Source organism: Piliocolobus tephrosceles, chromosome 13, assembly GCF_002776525.5.
Source record: "Piliocolobus tephrosceles isolate RC106 chromosome 13, ASM277652v3, whole genome shotgun sequence".
NCBI classification, from domain to species: Eukaryota; Metazoa; Chordata; class Mammalia; order Primates; family Cercopithecidae; genus Piliocolobus; species Piliocolobus tephrosceles.
Genome location: NC_045446.1, coordinates 62,139,074 through 62,156,577, shown reverse-complemented (window position 1 = coordinate 62,156,577; position 17,504 = coordinate 62,139,074). Strand labels below are relative to the sequence as shown.

Below are 17,504 nucleotides of genomic sequence, written 5' to 3'. Positions count from 1 at the left end.
CTCTTTGCCTTCAAGTCCAGGCCGGGGTCCGGAAGCGGTGATACCCCTTCTCTTTCCCAGTGGCCCTCAAACTTCCTTTTCCCGGGTCCTTAAGCGTGCCCCGCGTAAGTCAACGGCCGACAGAGGCCAATCAGAGGGCCGCGCGAGGGGGCGGGGCCATAGTTTAAACTAATTGTGCGTTCACAACGCTGGCGCTAGCCCACGACTAGGTACGATTCGGGTGAGTAGCGAGGCAGAGCGCGAGCGCGCAGCCAGGTAACCGGCGTGGGCCCGCGTTTGGCGTGCGGCCTGGGCACCCGCAGGGGTGCCAGGCCTAAAAGGGGTGCTGGAGAGGCCGGTGCGAGCATAAGGCCTCCTCAACCGAGTCCGAAAGGGCAGAATCTAGCGGGGTAAGGTTTGTGAGGAGAGGCGCCTGAGGGGGAGGAGCCGGGGGTGCCTTAAAGGGGAGGGTCTGTTTGGGGGCGTGTCTGTGGAATTAAGTCTGAAGGTGACGGGAGTCGGGAGTAGGGCAAGTTCCTGAAAGGCTTGTAAGCGAAGGGTCGGGTCTTGGAAAGCCTTCGTCTTTTATCGGTAACAATGGCAGTAATTATGGTAGTGCAGTAGTCAGCATTTTCTGAGCTACACCGTCCACAATGACCTGCCAAATGTTTATCTTTTTAATCTTCTAACCACCTGTTATACTTTAAAGATGGGGAGCCTGAGGTTTGTAATGTTTAGCTTGGCCTGGTTTACGTAGGCAGTGCGAGGTTGGCTCTACTTGGGGTTTTGCGGGTTGGGCATAAATGGGGACGGGGAAGGTGCTGTGTGGGGGCGTGCGTTGTCTTAGACTGGTCAGTGTATTTTGAGCCTCACTTTTCATATATGTAAACGGTGACCTTACCTGCCTTACCTACTTCCTGGGGTGGTTGTCCTGGTCAAAACAGGTATGTCTTTTTTTTTTTTTTTTAATAATTTTTTTGTTTGTTTTTGTTTGTTTTTTCATCCACAGACTCTCACAGATAACATGTTTCATACACGCACCTTGGAGAGTACAAATTTATGACTATAAGTGGGGTGACTGTGTGAAGATTGTGGGTGGGCGGGAGCCCACTGGGTTAATGCTGCCGCCCATGGGTACTCTCTTTTGCTTACCTCTGAGTTAGCGCTGGTCATCTGTTAGTTTTTTTTGTTTTGTTTTGTTTTGTTTTTTGAGACGGAGTCTCACCCTGTCGCCCAGGCTGGAGTGCAGTGGCACGATCTCGGCTCACTGCAAGCTGTGCCTCCCGGGTTCAAGCAATTCCCTGCCTTAGCCTCCCAAGTAGCTGGGATTACAGGCGCCCGCCACCACGCCCGACCAATTTTTGTATTGTTAGTAGAGACGGGATTTCACCGTCTTGGCCAGGCTGGTCTTGAATTCCTGACGTTGTGGTCCGCCCGCCTCGGCCTCCCAAAGTGCTTGAATTACAGGCGTGAGCCACCACGCCCGGCCTGTCATCTGGTATTTTAAGAGTCTATGCGAGTTTGTCTGCCTTTCTAGATAATGAGAGACTTTTTCGTCACTGCATCCTAATGGCCAGGCAGGATTTGCTACATGTAATGGGAATAAATGTATGCTTTGGAATAATTTCTTGGGCTGAAAGGGCACTGGAACTTCGCTTTCCCGTTTTCATTTAGTGGCATTTGAACCTCAGTATTAAGCTGTCTTCTCTGGAATGGCACTCCTTCTTGAAAACGTGATGATAGTTTCTTGCTTTAATACATAGTTCCCTCTCTCTAGTATCTGTTGCCTGGTTCTGTGTTTCCAAACTTCTGGGTTGTCTGGTCTTTAAAGCTTTAATGGTGAGGGAGTTGGGCCTCTCTTTACTGCTGTGAATAGATGGGAATCTGGGGCGAACATGAGGATCATGTAAGGTGCTTTCTGTCAGCACAGATGGGTGTGTGTTTCTTCTCTCCCTCTTTCTGTGTGATATTTTCTTCTTTAGAGGAAGAACCACATACTTCTTTGTGAAAGCTTCAAAAGTACTATTTTCTTAGCCTAAGTTCAAGCAAGGGATGACTAATTGTAATGTCTAAGCTTTTAGTTCAAAGCGAAAAGCTGTACATTCCAAAAGCTTAAAGATCTTACCTGAAAGCTAATTAAGAAACATAGAATTCTTTTTTACATGTGGAATATGGAAGTGGGAAGAATGCCTTGAAATAAAACTGAATTCTAGAACTGTTAGGATGAGGGCATAGCGCTGCTCGGGTGGCTGAACAGAGCTGATCAGCGGCTGTTTGGACAGCTGTGTTTAATTGATAAAACTATGATCAGAAGATATTAGGTTGGTGCAAAAGTAATTGCAGTTGTTTGCTGTTGAAAGTAATGGCAAAAACCGCAGTTACTTTTGCATTAACCTAATATATGGTGTGGTCATTTAATTCAGCCTCTTACCCAGTGTACACTAAACATACCAAAAGGTGTTGTCCAGACTCAAAGTGAGTACTTTCTAGAATGAGGTCATTCCCAAAGTCAATCCATCTCTATGTTGAACAATTTTAATTAATAATTATTATTTTGTAGCTGGGCATGGTAGCTTGCCCTGTCATCCCAACTACTCTGGAGGCTGAGGCAGGAGGATTGCTTGAGCCTAGGAGTTCTTAGCTAGCCTGGGCAACAGAATGAGACCCCAACTCAATTAAAATATGTATATTGTTTTGTATTGTTAGTGATTATTTTGTTTTACCCATGTATGTCTGCTGTTGGCTTTTTCACCGTTCTTCCCTGCATTTTATTCCTTCCTTTTTTATTGCATAGATATATACATCCCCCAGATGTTTGCTTCAGTGGGAATTTGTTAGTGGTAAACACTGTCTTCATTTAAAAAAATCTTTATTTCACTTTCAGTCTTTTTTTGAGACGGAGTCTTGCTCTGTCGCCCAGGCTGGAGTGCAGTGGCCGAATCTCAGCTCACTGCAAGCTCCGCCTCCTGGGTTCACGCCATTCTCCGGCCCAGCTCACTTTCAGTCTTGATTGGTAGTTTAGCTGGGTACTAGGCTTCCAATTATTGCCTCTTAGCACTTTGAAAGTGTTTTTTTCAGCTGGGCGCGGTGGCTCACGCCGGTAATCCCAGCATTTTGGGAGGCCAGGGGGGCGGATCACAGGTCAGGAAATCGAGACCATCCTGGCTAACATGGTGAAACCCCGTCTCTACTAAAAATACAAAAAAATTAGCCGGGCGTGGTGGCGATCGCCTGTAGTCCCAACTACTTGGGAGGCTGAGGCAGGAGAATGACATGAACCTGGGAGGCGGAGCTTGCAGTGAGCTGAGATCACGCCACTGCACTCCAGCCTGGTCGACAGAGCGCCACTGCACTCCAGCCTGAGCGACAGAGCGAGAATCCGTCTCAAAAAAAAAACAAAAAAAAAAAACCGAAACTGTTTTTTCATTGAAATTCTGGCTTTTTGTTGTTACTCCTGAGAACTATGCTTACAGATTAACTTATTTAATTGTAGGTAACCTTTCTTTCTTTCTGTTTGTTTTTAAGATCCCCTTTGCTGTCATTTGTGTTCTGTACTTCCATTACATGGCGTGAATTTAAGTTTCTTTTCTTTTCTTTTTTTTTTTGAGACGAAGTCTCGCTGTGTTGCCCAGGCTGGAGTGCAGTGGCCGGATCTCAGCTCACTGCAAGTGCAAGCTCCGCCTCCCGGGTTTACGCCATTCTTCTGCGTCAGCCTCCCGAGTAGCTGGGATACAGGCGCCTGCCACTTCGCCCGGCTAGTTTTTTGTATTTTTTAGTTGAGACGGGGTTTCACCGTGTTAGCCAGATGGTCTTGATCTCCTGACCTCGTAATCCGCCCGTCTCGGTCTCCCAAAGTGCTGGGATTACAGGCTTGAGCCACCGCGCCCGGCCATTTTCTTAAATCACTATATACTGGGGGCATATAGTAATTCCTTAATCTGAAATTTCATATATTTTCACTAATTGTGTAAAAATTCCCAATCATTATCTCTTTACCTCTCTCAGATCTCATGCTTAACTTATGTTGAACTTCCTCATTCTGTCATCCACATCTTATTCCTTCTTTCATAATTTCCATTTCTATTTTTCTGTGTTAACTTGTGGATAATTTCCTTATATCTATCTTCTAGTTTACTAGTTTACTCTTCAGCTAGGTTTGATTTGTTTTTTGAATTCTTATTTTTATTAGCTAACTTTTTCATTTATTGGAAGTGCTCTTTGATTCATTTTCAAATCTGCTTGTTTTTCGTGATCTTGTTTTTGTCTCATGTTTTCAATTTTGTGTCTGTAATAATTTTAAAGAAAGTTGAGTTTTGGCAGATGTCTACACCTGTAAACAGCAGCCATAATTGAGATACAGAGGATTTCTCTCACCTCCAAAAGATTTCTCATGCTTTTTTTTTTTTTTTTTTTTAAAGATGGAGTTTTGCTCTTGTTCCCCAGGCTGGAGTGCAGTGGTGCAATCTCAGCTCTGTGCAACCTCTGCTTCCCAGGTTCAAACGATTCTCCTGCTTCAGTCTCCTCAGTAGCTGGGATTACAGGCATGTGCCACCATGCCCATCTAATTCTGTATTTTTAGTAGATACGCGATTTCACCATGTTGGTCATGCTGGTCTTGAACTCCCAACCTCAGGTAATCAGCCCTCCTCGGCCTCCCAAAGTGCTGGGATTACAGGCGTGAGCCACTGCGCCTGTCTCTCATACTTCTTTACAGTCCATTTTTCCTTTCACTCTGATACCAGGAACCACTGATTGTTTGTTTGTTTGTTTGTTTTTCACTACAGATTAATTTCTGCTTTCTAGAATTTTATTTTATTTTATTTTTTGAGATAGGATCTATCTGGCTTTGTTGCTCAGGCTGGAGTGCAGTTGCAGGATCTTGGTTCACTGCAACCTCTGCCTCCTGGGCTCAAGCAATCCGCCCACCTCAGCCTACCAAGTAGCTGGGACTACAGGTGCACACCACCATACCCAGCAAATTTTTATATTTTTTGTAGAGCCAGGGTTTTGCCATGTTGCCCAGGCTGGTCTCGAACTCCTGGGCTCGAGCAATCAACCCACCTCAGCCTCCCAATGTGCTGGGATTACTGGCATGAACTACTTCACCCAGCCTGTTTTGAATTCCTAGAAGGTTTTTCCCTCCTATCTCACTAAGTGAGCAAGGCAAGCTTTTTTATTTCTCTCTGGACAGATTTTTTTTTTTCTAGTTTATTATCTTAGTATAAATTTAAGAGACTCGCCTCTGCACAGGGATCTCAGTGCCTTTTGTGGACTCAAGATCTGTCTTCTGAACCTATGAGGGTGTTATAAATTCCATACACTGCTAGGACAGCTATGTCATCAGCTCACTGAATCCTCCTCACTAATTCTTTGTTTTTGGTTCCTGGGGATTTTTCTTACTTTCTTGAGAGCTCAGTTTATCTATATGTCAGTTCAGATCCAATCAGCAAAACAGAAACCACACAATAGAGTGAAATCCATAAAGGAGATTGCTTTAAAGCCTTGGTGGAGGGCTGAAAAAGCAAAAAGGGAATATTAAAGTAACTTCGATATAATAACTGCATAAAGAAGTTTTCTCATCCAGGACTGAAAAACAGGGAGGAAGGTTGGGGTTACCAGAACCTAGAAGTCTAGAGGGATCTGGAGGAGCTGCACCCAGGTTCTCTGGAGAGAGGGTGTTGCCTGGTGCTGCTGGTTTCTCAGGCCCTCATAGGAGGAACCTGGAGGAGCTGGCTTCTATTGAGCCTTACTTAGCTGGTGCCTTTGAGTGGCAGGAGGCTGGTTTGGGGAGGTTAGAAAGCAACTGGGAAGAACCAACTTCTGTTGTCAAGAAACATCAGGCTACAGGAAGGAGGAAGTCTCTTGTAGCCTTCTCTTGTCTTCTGTTTTCCCTTTATCACCCCCTGTTGACAGGGAGTCAGCTGGCAAATGGGAAATGGGGTTTAGTGGAGTCCAGGCCCCAGCATCACAAAGCGGAGCATAATGGTAGATTTGGAGCTGAGAGACAATACCTTAATAGCTGGCACAGTCTAAAAGGATGTTTATTATATTTTTCTGAGCACTTCCAGGCATATTTAATAGGAAGGTGTTCAGGTTATCTGGTCTGTTTTTTGTATTGTTTATTATTTTTATTTTATTTATTTGTTTATTTATTTATTTTGAGATGGAGTCTCACTCTTGTCACCCAGGCTGGAGTGCAGTGGTGCAGTCTTGGCTCATTACAACCTCTGCCTCCCGGGCTTAAGCGATTCTCCTGCCTCAGCCTCCCGAGTAGCTGGGATTAAAGGCACGTGCCACCACAACTGGCTAATTTTTGTATTTTTAGTTGAGACAGGGTTTGACCATGTTGCCCACGCTGGTCTCGAACTCCTGACTTCAGGTGATCCACCCACCTCGGCCTCCCAAAGTGCTGGGATTACCAGTGTGAGCCACCGCACCCAGCCTGCTTGTTATTTTTAGACAGGGTCTTGCTCTGTCACTGGCTGGAGTGCAGTGGCGTCGTCATAGCTCACTGCAGCCTCAATCTCCTGGACTCAAGCTATCCTCCCACCTCAGCCTCCTGAGTAGCTGAAACTACAGGTGCACGCCACTGTGCCTGGCAACTCTTTATTTTTAGTAGAGACGAGGTCTTGCTATGTTGCCCAGGCTGGTCTCAAATTTTTGAGCTCAAGCAATTCTGTCAAAGTGCTGGGATTACAAGCATGAACCACCACACCCAGCCTGGTCTGTTCTATCAACAGTTAGTAATAGCAATAGGTGACTTTTGTTTTCCAGTATATGCTGTGAACTAGGCACTGTTCTAAGTACTTTACAGAAACTACTACTTTTTATTTTTTTTGAGATGGACCCTCGCTCTATTGCCCAGACTAGAGTACAGTGGTGCAATCTCTGCTCACTGCAACTTCTGCCTCCCGGGTTCAAGTGATTTTCCTGCCTCAGCCTCCTGAGTAGCTGGGATTACAGGCACACACCACTACTGCCTGGTTAATTTCTGGGGATTTTTTTGTGTTTTGAGACGGAGTTTCACTCCTGGTGCCCAGGCTGGAGTGCAATGGCGCAATCTCGGCTCACCGCAACCTCTGCCTCCGAGGTTCAAGTGATTCTTCTGCCTCATCCTCCTGAGTAGCTGTGATTACAGGCATGTGCCACCAAGCCCAGCTATTTTTTTTTTTTTTTTTTTTTTTTTTGTATTTTTAGTACAGATGGTGGTTCTCCATGTTGGTCAGGCTGATCTCGAACTCCCAACCTCAGGTGATCCGCCTGCCTTGGCTTCCCAAAGTGCTGGGATTACAGGCATGAGCCACTGCGTCTGGCCTAATTTTTGTATTTTTAGTAGAGACAGGGTTTCACCATGTTGGCCAGTCTGGTCTTGAACTCCTGACCTCAGGTGATCCACCCGCCTCAGCCTCCCAAAGTGCTGGAATTACAGGTGTGAGCCACTGCGTCTGGCCAAAGGCAGCCTTTTTATAGCAGTTTGAACTTCTGTACCAGTCTCTACTATTCTATGATTGTTGGTTTGGTTTTCTTATTCTAAATACAGGACTTTATACTTAATTCTGTTACATTATTTCTTATTTTTGGGTAACATCAGACCTATTGAGATCTTCTTGCCTGGTTAAATCTAAAAACGTTGTATTGTCTATGATTCACAGTTTAATTCCAAAGCTTGACAAGTAGGCCTTCTAGGTTTTCATTCTAAGTCTTTGGTAAAAAGGCTAAACCTGATAGGTTTGAGAAGCAAATTCCATGTCACAGCACTATACATTTTACTCCAGTTAACAGAGGTTTTAGGGGAATGGCTTTGACTATTCCTCTGGAAAATTGGGGGAGAAGCTGTCTGGAAAGGCCAGTATCTTGGGTCTCATTGAGGGGAGGAGAGAACCAAGGTAAAGGGTTGACCATCAGATAATCAGTCGCCCTAATAAGGGGCCATTTGGCAAAAGTAAAAATGATGTATCTGATGGCTGTAGAAGGGAGAGAAGGCATCATTGCATAGCATGATCCTGGGTTGAGGCCTCTTTTGGCAGCTGTGTCGCCTGCTCTTTCTGTCCTATTGAAGGGCCAGTTTCTTTGAAGTCTGCATAGGAAATGCCAGTGATTCAGCCTTGCAGATTTCTTCTGCTTTATTGCAGCTGAGAACTGGTTTATCTGGTGAGAAGGAAAGACTGCATGTATTTCAGGCATGTTTATTTGATACTTGAGTGCCTTCCTGTGACTGGCCAGAGACACTTGTTTTGCATGTTGTCAAATTTTTGGTACCTGGTGGCAAGGTGGATGCAATGTTACCTCAACACTTGGTCCTCTGAGGTCACATTGTATCCACCTTACCACTGGGTACCAACGTGTGGGCAGCAACTGTATTCAGCCCTGTGATGGCCTCAATGAGGAGTGAGGTAATTGCCTGCTTTTCTAGATTTCCTGTGGTGAGACATTGTGAGTTTTTGTTTTTGTTTGTTTTTTGAGACAGAGTCTCGCTCTGTCGCCCAGGCTGGAGTGCAGTGGCCGGATCTCAGCTCACTGCAAGCTCCGCCTCCTGGGTTCACACCATTCTCCTGCCTCAGCCTCCTGAGAAACTGGGACTACAGGCGCCCGCCACCTCGTCCTGCTAGTTTTTTGTTTGTTTGTTTGTTTTTTTTAGTAGAGACGGGGTTTCACCGTGTTAGCCAGGATAGTCTCGATCTCCTGACCTCGTGATCCACCCGTCTCAGCCTCCCAAAGTGCTGGGATTACAGGCTTGAGCCACCGCTCCCGGCCAACAATGTGAGTTTTGGAGAAACCTCTTATTCCCTAAGAATTTCCTTCTGTACCCCTCATGAGCTGCAGCAAAGTGGACTCTGTCTGATTGCTGACCTCCAAATGCCCAGTTTTCTTAGGTAGTGAGCAGATACCTAATGTAATGAGTGCCTATTATATCTGTCACAGATCTGAGTATATAAAAAAGTATGTAGTACAGGATTTCGCTCCTTACTACATTTTTTTATTTTGAAAATTTTCAAACCTATAGATATTTTGCAAAATAATATAACAAATACTTATATACTTTTCTTTTTCTTTTTTTTTTTTTTTTTGAGGTGGAGTCTCGCTCTGTCGCCCAGGCTGGAGTGCAGTGGCCAGATCTCGGCTCACTGCAAACTCCGCCTCCCGGGTTCACGCCATTCTCCTGCCTCAGCCTCCCGAGTAGCTGGGACTACAGGCGCCCGCCACCTCGTCCGGCTAGTTTTTTTGTATTTTTTAGTAGAGACGGGGTTTCACTATGTTAGCCAGGATGGTTTCGATCTCCTGACCTCGTGATCCGCCCGTCTCGGCCTCCCAAAGTGCTGGGATTACAGGCTTGAGCCACCGCGCCCGGCCTATATACTTTTCATTTAGCTTCCCTGTTAACATTTTGCCAAATTTGCTCTCTATTTATCCTTTTCTGAATCTTTTTGACTGTTAGATATAAATATCATATTATTTAATCCTTATTTCAGCAAGTATTTCATAAGAAAAAAGTATCTTCCTGTATAACTACAGTACTCTTAACACTCAGGAAACTTAACATTGATTCAATGCATCCAGTGTATAGTACTTGTTCAGATTTCTTGCATTTTCCCAATGATGTCTTTTATTGAGTTTTTTATAATTCAGGATTCACTGAATTACGCATGTATTTATGCACTTGTCATGACTGTCATGTCTTTAGTCTGCTTTAACTTTGAACAGTTCTTTTTTAATCTGAATGCCTTTTTGTCTTTCATAGCATTTGTCTGATTGTTTCTTCTGGATTAGATTCAGGTTAGGCGTTTTTGGTGGTAGAACTATATAGATTAATACAATAGTTTGATTGATGAGGCTGACACTAAAATACATAGAAGCAGTATCTGATTTTGTAAGACAGTATATAATTTAGCACTTATTTGTGCTATCTAATCTATAAACCCTGTAGGAATTTACAGAAGAAGGAATTCAGTAGGACTTGGAATAACTAGGAATGAAATATTTTGGGAGAAAGATGGGGTTTGGAAGATGGACAGAATTGGAGGCAGTTGGGATATGGTTAGATAAGCTGTGATTTGGGCTTCCCATCCTACTATTAAGGTTGTGTATCATGAAAAGTGACTTTGAGGGTTCTGTATCTTCCATGGTGTTTGTACTGCTAGAAGCCTCTTGCTTTGGCATCAGACAGGTCTAGAGACTGTGCCCAGCATTTTGCCAGTTACCTAACCTTGGGGAAGTTTCTTCATTTGCAAGATAGAGTATTAGTAACTATTTAAAAGGTTACTGTGGCCAGGTGCGGTGGCTCAAGCCTGTAATCTCAGCACTTTGGGAGGCTGAGATGGGCAGATCACAAGGTCAGGAGATCGAGACCATCCTGGCTAACACGGTGAAACCCCGTCTCTACTAAAAAATACAAAAAAACTAGCCGGGCGAGGTGGTGGGCGCCCGTAGTCCCAGCTACTGGGGAGGCTGAGGCAGGAGAATGGCGTAAACCTGGGAGGCGGAGCTTGCAGTGAGCTGAGATCCGGCCACTGCACTGCAGCCTGGGCGACAGAGCGAGACTCTGTCTCAAAAAAAAAAGGTTACTGTGATGCTCACAATGAGATACTACATAAATATTTGAATTAAAATATTTGAATGCCTTTACGGGAGTGCATCGTTTCCTAGATCTGCCATGTGCCCCGCTAGATCGTTTTGTTTTGTTTTGTTTTGTTTGGATACAGGGTTTCGCTCCTTTGCCCAGGCTGGAGTCCAGTGGTGTGGTCTCAGCTCACTGCAACCTCCCAAGTAGGTAGAACCCAGGCACAATCCACCACACCCGGCTAATTTTTTGTATTTTTGTAGAGACAGAGTTTTTCTATGTTGCCCAGGCTGGTCCCGAACTCCTGAGCTTAAGTGAGCCGCCCACCTTAGCCTCCCAAAGTGCTGGGATTACCGCTGTCAGCCACTGCGCCTTGCCTGGATCGTTTGTTTCTGTTACTTGCCTGACCCCTGACGACGTTTGAATTTACCGTAACTCCTGGATAATTGAAGGCAGGGAAATAAGAAAAGGCTTGGCTCACGCAGAGAGAAGTGGGAAGATTGGCTTGATCAATTCAGAGTGTATTCTGTAGAATAGTGGGAAATAAGGTTGAATAAATGACTCGAGGCCATATAATGGAGGATTTGGAAAGTTAAGCCAAAGAATTTAGATATGATGCTTTAGGGAGAAGAAAACTGTGGACGATTTTTGAGCAGGAGGAGAGACACTTGAAAATGAGAGTGGTGTGGAGCCTCCTGAGGAAGCAGCTTTCTGGCTTAGAAACTGAAATCCTAACAGGGCAGGGCCTTCACAGTGCTGACCAAGTGTGGGTGTGGCTTGGCAGTCTTGCCACGGAAGGCCAGAATTTCTGCCCCAGTGACTCTTCCTGCTCTGCCACTGACTCACCCCATTGACCTGGCCTGCATGGCTTCCCTTCTGCTTGCTGTCCGATCCACAGAATGCTGGGGTTGCCCAGGATAACATGAGGCTGAGCTGACCAAGAGTGGGTGGGTTAGGGGAATTAATAATCATTCCTGTCCCTTTGCCCCTTCCCTAGGTGGAAACTAAGCCAGACTGCCGGGGATCACCCTGTTCTAGTGCGTGAAGGCTTCCATCAGGAGGTAAGTCAAAATGGTTCCTGCCCTCTACTTTTTCATAGGTCAGATTTGTCCTGAGCAGGAGCTCTACTATTTACTTTTTCCCTGACTCAGGTTCTTCAGAATGACTGTCTTTCAATTATTTGAAGCAAACAGGTTACTATAGGAGGAGAGCAGAGAGGTTTAATAAAGATATTTTTCTAACTGTGGTAGGGTGGTGTCCAGAGGTTTTCATTGGACCTTGCTCTGAAGTAGATTGCCTCGAACTCTTGTGAGCCAGACACTAAACATTGGCCACTGAGGCCACTGCAGAGAAGTCCTGGTCTTTAAGCCATTATTTCTCCACTACTGGGTTTCAGAACCATTCTTGGTGTGCTTTAGTGTCCCAAGTTATTTATGTCCCTTTTGATCAGGGGAATGAAGGAAGTGAGAAGCAGGGGAGGAGGAGCTGTATGCATAAGTATGTGTGGGTGCATTATGCTGGGAGTTCGGGTGTCTGGGTTTCTCGTCCTGACTGTCACTAACCAGATGTGTGACCAGGGACAAATTGCCTAACGTCAATGGACTGAACTTTTCTCATATGTATAAAGGGACAGTTGGGATTATATGATCTTGAAGATTTCTTCCAGGGCCAAAATTTATCATTATATAATATGTAATTATAAAGTAACGTAATAGCTGAACAAATGTGACAGATATTGTACATGTCTTGCCCCCTTGATTGTAATTATGGGGTAATTACAATGTTTATAAGTTTGACCCCTTCAAAGTAATTGTGTTCTCAGCCTTTAGATTTCCTTTGGTGATGGTGTCATTGCCTCAGATTACCTCTGAGCCAATCTTTGAGTATGCTCAGAGGTAGCAAATCTTTACTCTTAGCGTGGTGGATTCCGTTTTTAGAAACAGCCAGAAGATGCCATGAGCCAAAAAATCATGCAAGGCCATACCTTTTTTGGTGAAGAATGAGGTGTGACTATAAAACAGTAACACCAAATTTTTCTGTTTGTCTCACATGGAGTAGACTTCAAAAGCAGCTCCCAAAGAAGTGTTTTGTTAGAATAAGTAAATAACTTCCTAAGGAGAGTATTTTGATTGCAGTTTTCATTTGATTTAATAAGATTAGAAATGTCTGCTGGAAAACAAGTCACTTTCCTTTATAGTAACTGTGCATATGCTTGCTTATACATTGGGGTGACGAGTTAGTGGAGAAAACTGGCCTTTTTTTTTTTTTGTAGACAGGGTCTCTGTCACCCAGGCTGGAGTGCAATGGCAGGATCTCGGCTCACTGCAACCTCTACCTCTCGGGTTCAAGCGGTTCTCCTGCTTCAGCCTCCCTAGTAGCTGTGATTACAGGCATGTGCCACCATGCCCAGCTAATTTTTTGTATTTTTAGTAGAGACAGGGTTTCACCATGTTGGCCAGGCTGGTCTTGAACTCCTGACCTCAAGTGATCCACCCGACTTGGCCTCCCAAAGTGCTAGGATTACAGGCGTGAGCCACCGTGCCCTGCCAAAAACTGGTCTTTCTTCTGGTACTCCTCCCAAATCACAAGAGTGTTGAGGGCTGAAAAGAGTTGAAACATGTTGCTCTATAGGAAACTGCAGCTGAGGAACCATTGCAGTCCCATCTCCAGAAGACCCACAGAAAGAGTTAGAAGAGTTCTTCAGGCTATGGCAGCCACTGCCCACCAGCACACCCAAATCAATCAAGATGAGTCCCACGTGATGAGGCTGAAGCAGATGGTTTAGCAGCTCCAGTCTGTTTTAGGGAGAAATGATGTATTAAATCACTACATTGATTTGTTTTTTGTTGTTAGCAGTTGTGGGTTTGAAAAAAGGTAGGCAGGAAGATGGTGAAGGGGTCAAGCATAGGGGCTGTTACCTTGAATATATGCAAATTAAGCTTATTATATTATAGTGCCCTGTAGTCTGTTCCTGGACATGGTGGTCTTGAAAACTGATCAGTAAAATGAGGTATTAGACAGCCTGTTCAAAAGATTCTGTCACTAAGTTACTGTATAATCATTTGCAGTTCTCTTTCTTACTTTAAACATTGTTTTCCTCATTTTTATGTTGGAAAAGTTAAGAGATGCTAAAAGTTCTAGATCTGAAAATTGGATAAGCCTAAGGAGGTCTGAGGTAGGGAAATGTCTATTCTAAGCTGTTTGACTACTGGACTTGGGGTAGGAGTGGAATTTCCTTTTTACTTCCTAAATTATAGTTACTTTACTCTGTACTTAGAGTCACAGCTGGATGATCTAATATTAGCAGTTGTGGGTTTGAAAATTTTTTTTTTTGAGACGGAGTCTTGCTCTGTCGCCCGAGCTGGAGTGCAGTGGCCAGATCTCAGCTCACTGCAAGCTCCGCCTCCCGGGTTTACGCCATTCTCCTGCCTCAGCCTCCGGAGTAGCTGGGACTACAGGCGCCCGCCACCTCGCCCGGCTAGTTTTTTGTATTTTTAGTAGAGACGGGGTTTCACCGTGTTAGCCAGGATGGTCTCGATCTCCTGACCTCGTGATCCGCCCGTCTCGGCCTCCCAAAGTGCTGGGATTACAGGCTTGAGCCACCGCGCCCGGCCTGGATGATCTAATATTAAGTAGCTATTTAATGAGAAGCAGGCACTGGAAGCCTGCTCCTGAAAAACAATCGCAGGACGTGTTAGTCCCAAGAGAAGTCATTCCTTGGTAGGACTTAATTGTTTGAAGGAGGTGGGGGTGAATTTCATCAAAATGGACAGTGTAGATATTGTGATTCAGAGAATTGAGAGACTTTGTTTCCTGCTGTTACTAATTTCAAGCCTTTCTTTAAAGGGATTCTCCTCATGATTGGTACAGTGGGATTCATTTAGAGAAAAAGCCTTGCGTACCAGAATTAGAATTTAATGCCCAAGAGCAGGGCCAGTTGCTGAAGGACAAAGTGGCGTAATCAGTTGCTTTTCAATACTTAGATCCTACAGGTGACCCCAAAGATAAAATAGGCTACTTTGTAGCCCAGATCTTCCAGCCTAGTGCCTAGCAAGCTCACTAAGGAGAGGGGGTGACCTGTAGAATCCACACCTCTTAATCTCCCTGTTTCTCTTCTTTTCCCTCAGTGCCCTTTAGTTTTAATTAGGATTGTGTAAACGTAGTCATGTTGCATTTTCTGCTGGTCACTCATGGTACATATATAACTTGCAATTAGAGGGACTAGCTTCTTTGACAATTTGCCATCCATGGCTGTACCACTGAAAGAATTCAGATTAGGGCCAATTGGCTGTCATTTATTTAGTACCTACTGTGTGCAAGCAGTGTGCTGGAGTAGAAATGATTTTAAAATGGTTTCTGCCCTCCAGGAGTTTAGTAAAATGAAACAAGTATTACAGCTAGCATCCACCCAGGGAGGATTGTAATTAAGTTTGCAGAGGAACAAGCAATATGGGAGCATGTAGAGGAAAGAACAATTGTTCCTGATTGTGGGAGCGATAAGGAGAGTTTCTGAAGGGAGAAGGCATTTTAGCCAGGTTGTAAAGGAATAATAGGAGTTCAGTAGGTTTAGGAGACAGGGCATTTGATGGAGGTCACACCATGGGCAAAGGCACAGAGCTTGGAAAATGCCTGGCATATATGGGGAAAATGTGCCTGAGATAGAGGATATTTTAGGGAATGAACTGAAGATGAGGCTGGGAAGGAAATTTTGAGGGTTGGATCTTAGAGAACCTTAAGTGTCAGGCTAAGAGATTTGGATTTTATTCTTCATGGAATTAGCTATTAAGTGTTTTTGATTTACAGACTAACATGACCCAACCTATGTTATTTAAATCTTGTCTGTTCTTCAGTGTAAAGTCTTAGAGGTTAGGTTGAGAGAAGGTGGTGGTCCTGGTTCTTATAATACAGTATAAAGTTTGTCAGGCATCTCATATTTGGGATCTTGATTCCTCAGTTATATTTACTAAAACAACTCCAAAAGCAAGAAGGCAGGAAGTGGTCAGAGCTGTGTCCCTTTAAACTGAGCTCACTACCCACCAAAGATGATTTTCTTAGGCATATACATTATGAACAGTCTTATTGCTAGTGGATTGCTTACTACTGATAATTCTTTGTGGATAAAATTTCTCACAAGGAGCGGGCTTTTCATTATAGGGCAGAAACCAAAAACATTTTTTGAGCCTGATTGGAAAATAGTATATACTCATTCTAGGACATGTGAAAAACACAGAGAAGTTTAAGGAAGAAAACTAAAATCACCCATAATCCCACTATCTGGAGAAAACTACTGTTCTTATTTTAGCATATTTTCTTTTAGTATTTTGTGCTTGCATATTTCTGGTTTTGCAATTTCCAGATCATATATTACCTAAAATTTTATATTCTGCTTTTTTCCCCATTTACCATTTTTTCATTATATAAATTTATATATACTCTTCATAAATATTTGTAATGGCTGCATAATAGTCTATCATATAGGATTTTTATATGCTTTCAGGTTTTTTTAAATAATAATGGAATTTTTTTCAAATCATTTTTGTAATAGATATAACAAATAAGTCCCCCAAAAGTCTTTGCCCTAGTTCTGCCCTGCAGAAGTAACCATTATATATTAATAGTTTTTTGTGTATCTTTACATGAACATTATTATGCATAAGTTTTTGTCTATGTTTTTGGTTTTTTTATGATACATAGCTACAAATAGATTAATAGATTAAACAATATGAAACTAATTTTTTCCTAATTGTATATGATGGTACTATTTAGAAAACATGAAAAATAATGTGTTAAGGGAGAAAGTAAAAGGCACCCATAATTCCACAACTCAGAAATAAACATTATTTGGTATACTTCCTTACAAGTATACATACACATATACAAATTCACAAGTATGTGGGGAGAGGGATAGATATGTATATGATATATCTATATGTCTATAAATATTTGTATATATAGTTTTAAAAATGGGGCCATACCATAATAGTTTTATCCTACCTTTTTTTTTTTTTTTTTTTTTTTTTTTTGAGACAGGGTCTCACTCTCTCACCCAGGCTTGAGTGCAGTGGTACAATCACAGCTCGCTGCAGCCTCAACCTCCTGGGCTCAAGTGATCCTCCTACCTCAGCCTCCCAAATATCTGAGACTACAGGTGCATGCCACTGTACCCGGCTAATTTTTGTATTTTTTGTAGAGATAGGGTTTCACCATGTTCCCCAGGCTGGTCTTGAACGCCTGAGCCCAAGTGATTCACCTGCCTTGGCCTCCCAAAGGGCTGGGATTACAGGCATGTGCCACTGCACCCAGCCTATATCCTGCTTTTAAAATTCAGCATTTCCTGAGTATTTCCCCATGTCATTAAAATTATTTAAAACTTTTTTTTTTTTCAGGGACGGGGCCTTGCTTTGTCACTCAGGCTGGAGTGCAGTGGTACAGTTGCAGTCCTAGCTCACTGCAGCCTTGAGCTCCTGGGCTCAAGTGATCTTCCTGCTTTAGCTTCCCAAGTAGCTGGGACTACAGGCGCATGCCATCATGCCCAGCTAATTTTTTATTTTTTTATTTTTTGTAGAAGAGGAGTCCACTGTGTTGCCCAGACTGGTCTTGAGCTCCTGGGCTTAAGCATTCCTCCCACCTCAGCCTTCCAAAGTGCTGGGATTATAGGCGTGAGCCACTGTACCCAGCCAAACTTATTTAAAACATTTTAAGTGACTGCTTAAGATTTCATCATATGTATATTCATGCCATAATTTAAGTTACTGTTAGATATTTAGTTTTTCTTCAGTTTTTCAGAATGATAAATAATTCTGTTAATGTCCATGTATCTTTGTATTTCAGATTGTTTCCTAAACTTTTATTTCTGTGATTGGAATTGTTTGATAAAAGAACATGAGCTTCTTTTTTTTTTGACCACAAGATCTCACTCTATTACCCAGGCTAGAGTGCAGTAGTATGATCACAGCTTATTGCAGTT

The 17,504-nt window shown here is 43.5% G+C and overlaps 1 protein-coding gene across 3 annotated transcripts in view; it reads left to right on the top strand.

Moving 5' to 3' along the window:
* Positions 1 to 6: 6 nt before the first annotated feature.
* The window catches only part of NUMA1 (nuclear mitotic apparatus protein 1), an 81,596-nt gene continuing 64,098 nt past the window's right edge, over positions 7 to 17,504 (top strand). For 2 of the 3 annotated variants that reach the window (XM_023209543.2, XM_023209549.2), the window contains exons 1-2: positions 7 to 255; positions 11,535 to 11,598. The gene's annotated coding sequence lies outside the window, so the exon portion shown is untranslated. Of the gene's footprint in view, positions 390 to 11,534; positions 11,599 to 17,504 lie in introns of all 3 variants that reach the window. The other variant, XM_023209545.3, reaches the window with a different exon arrangement.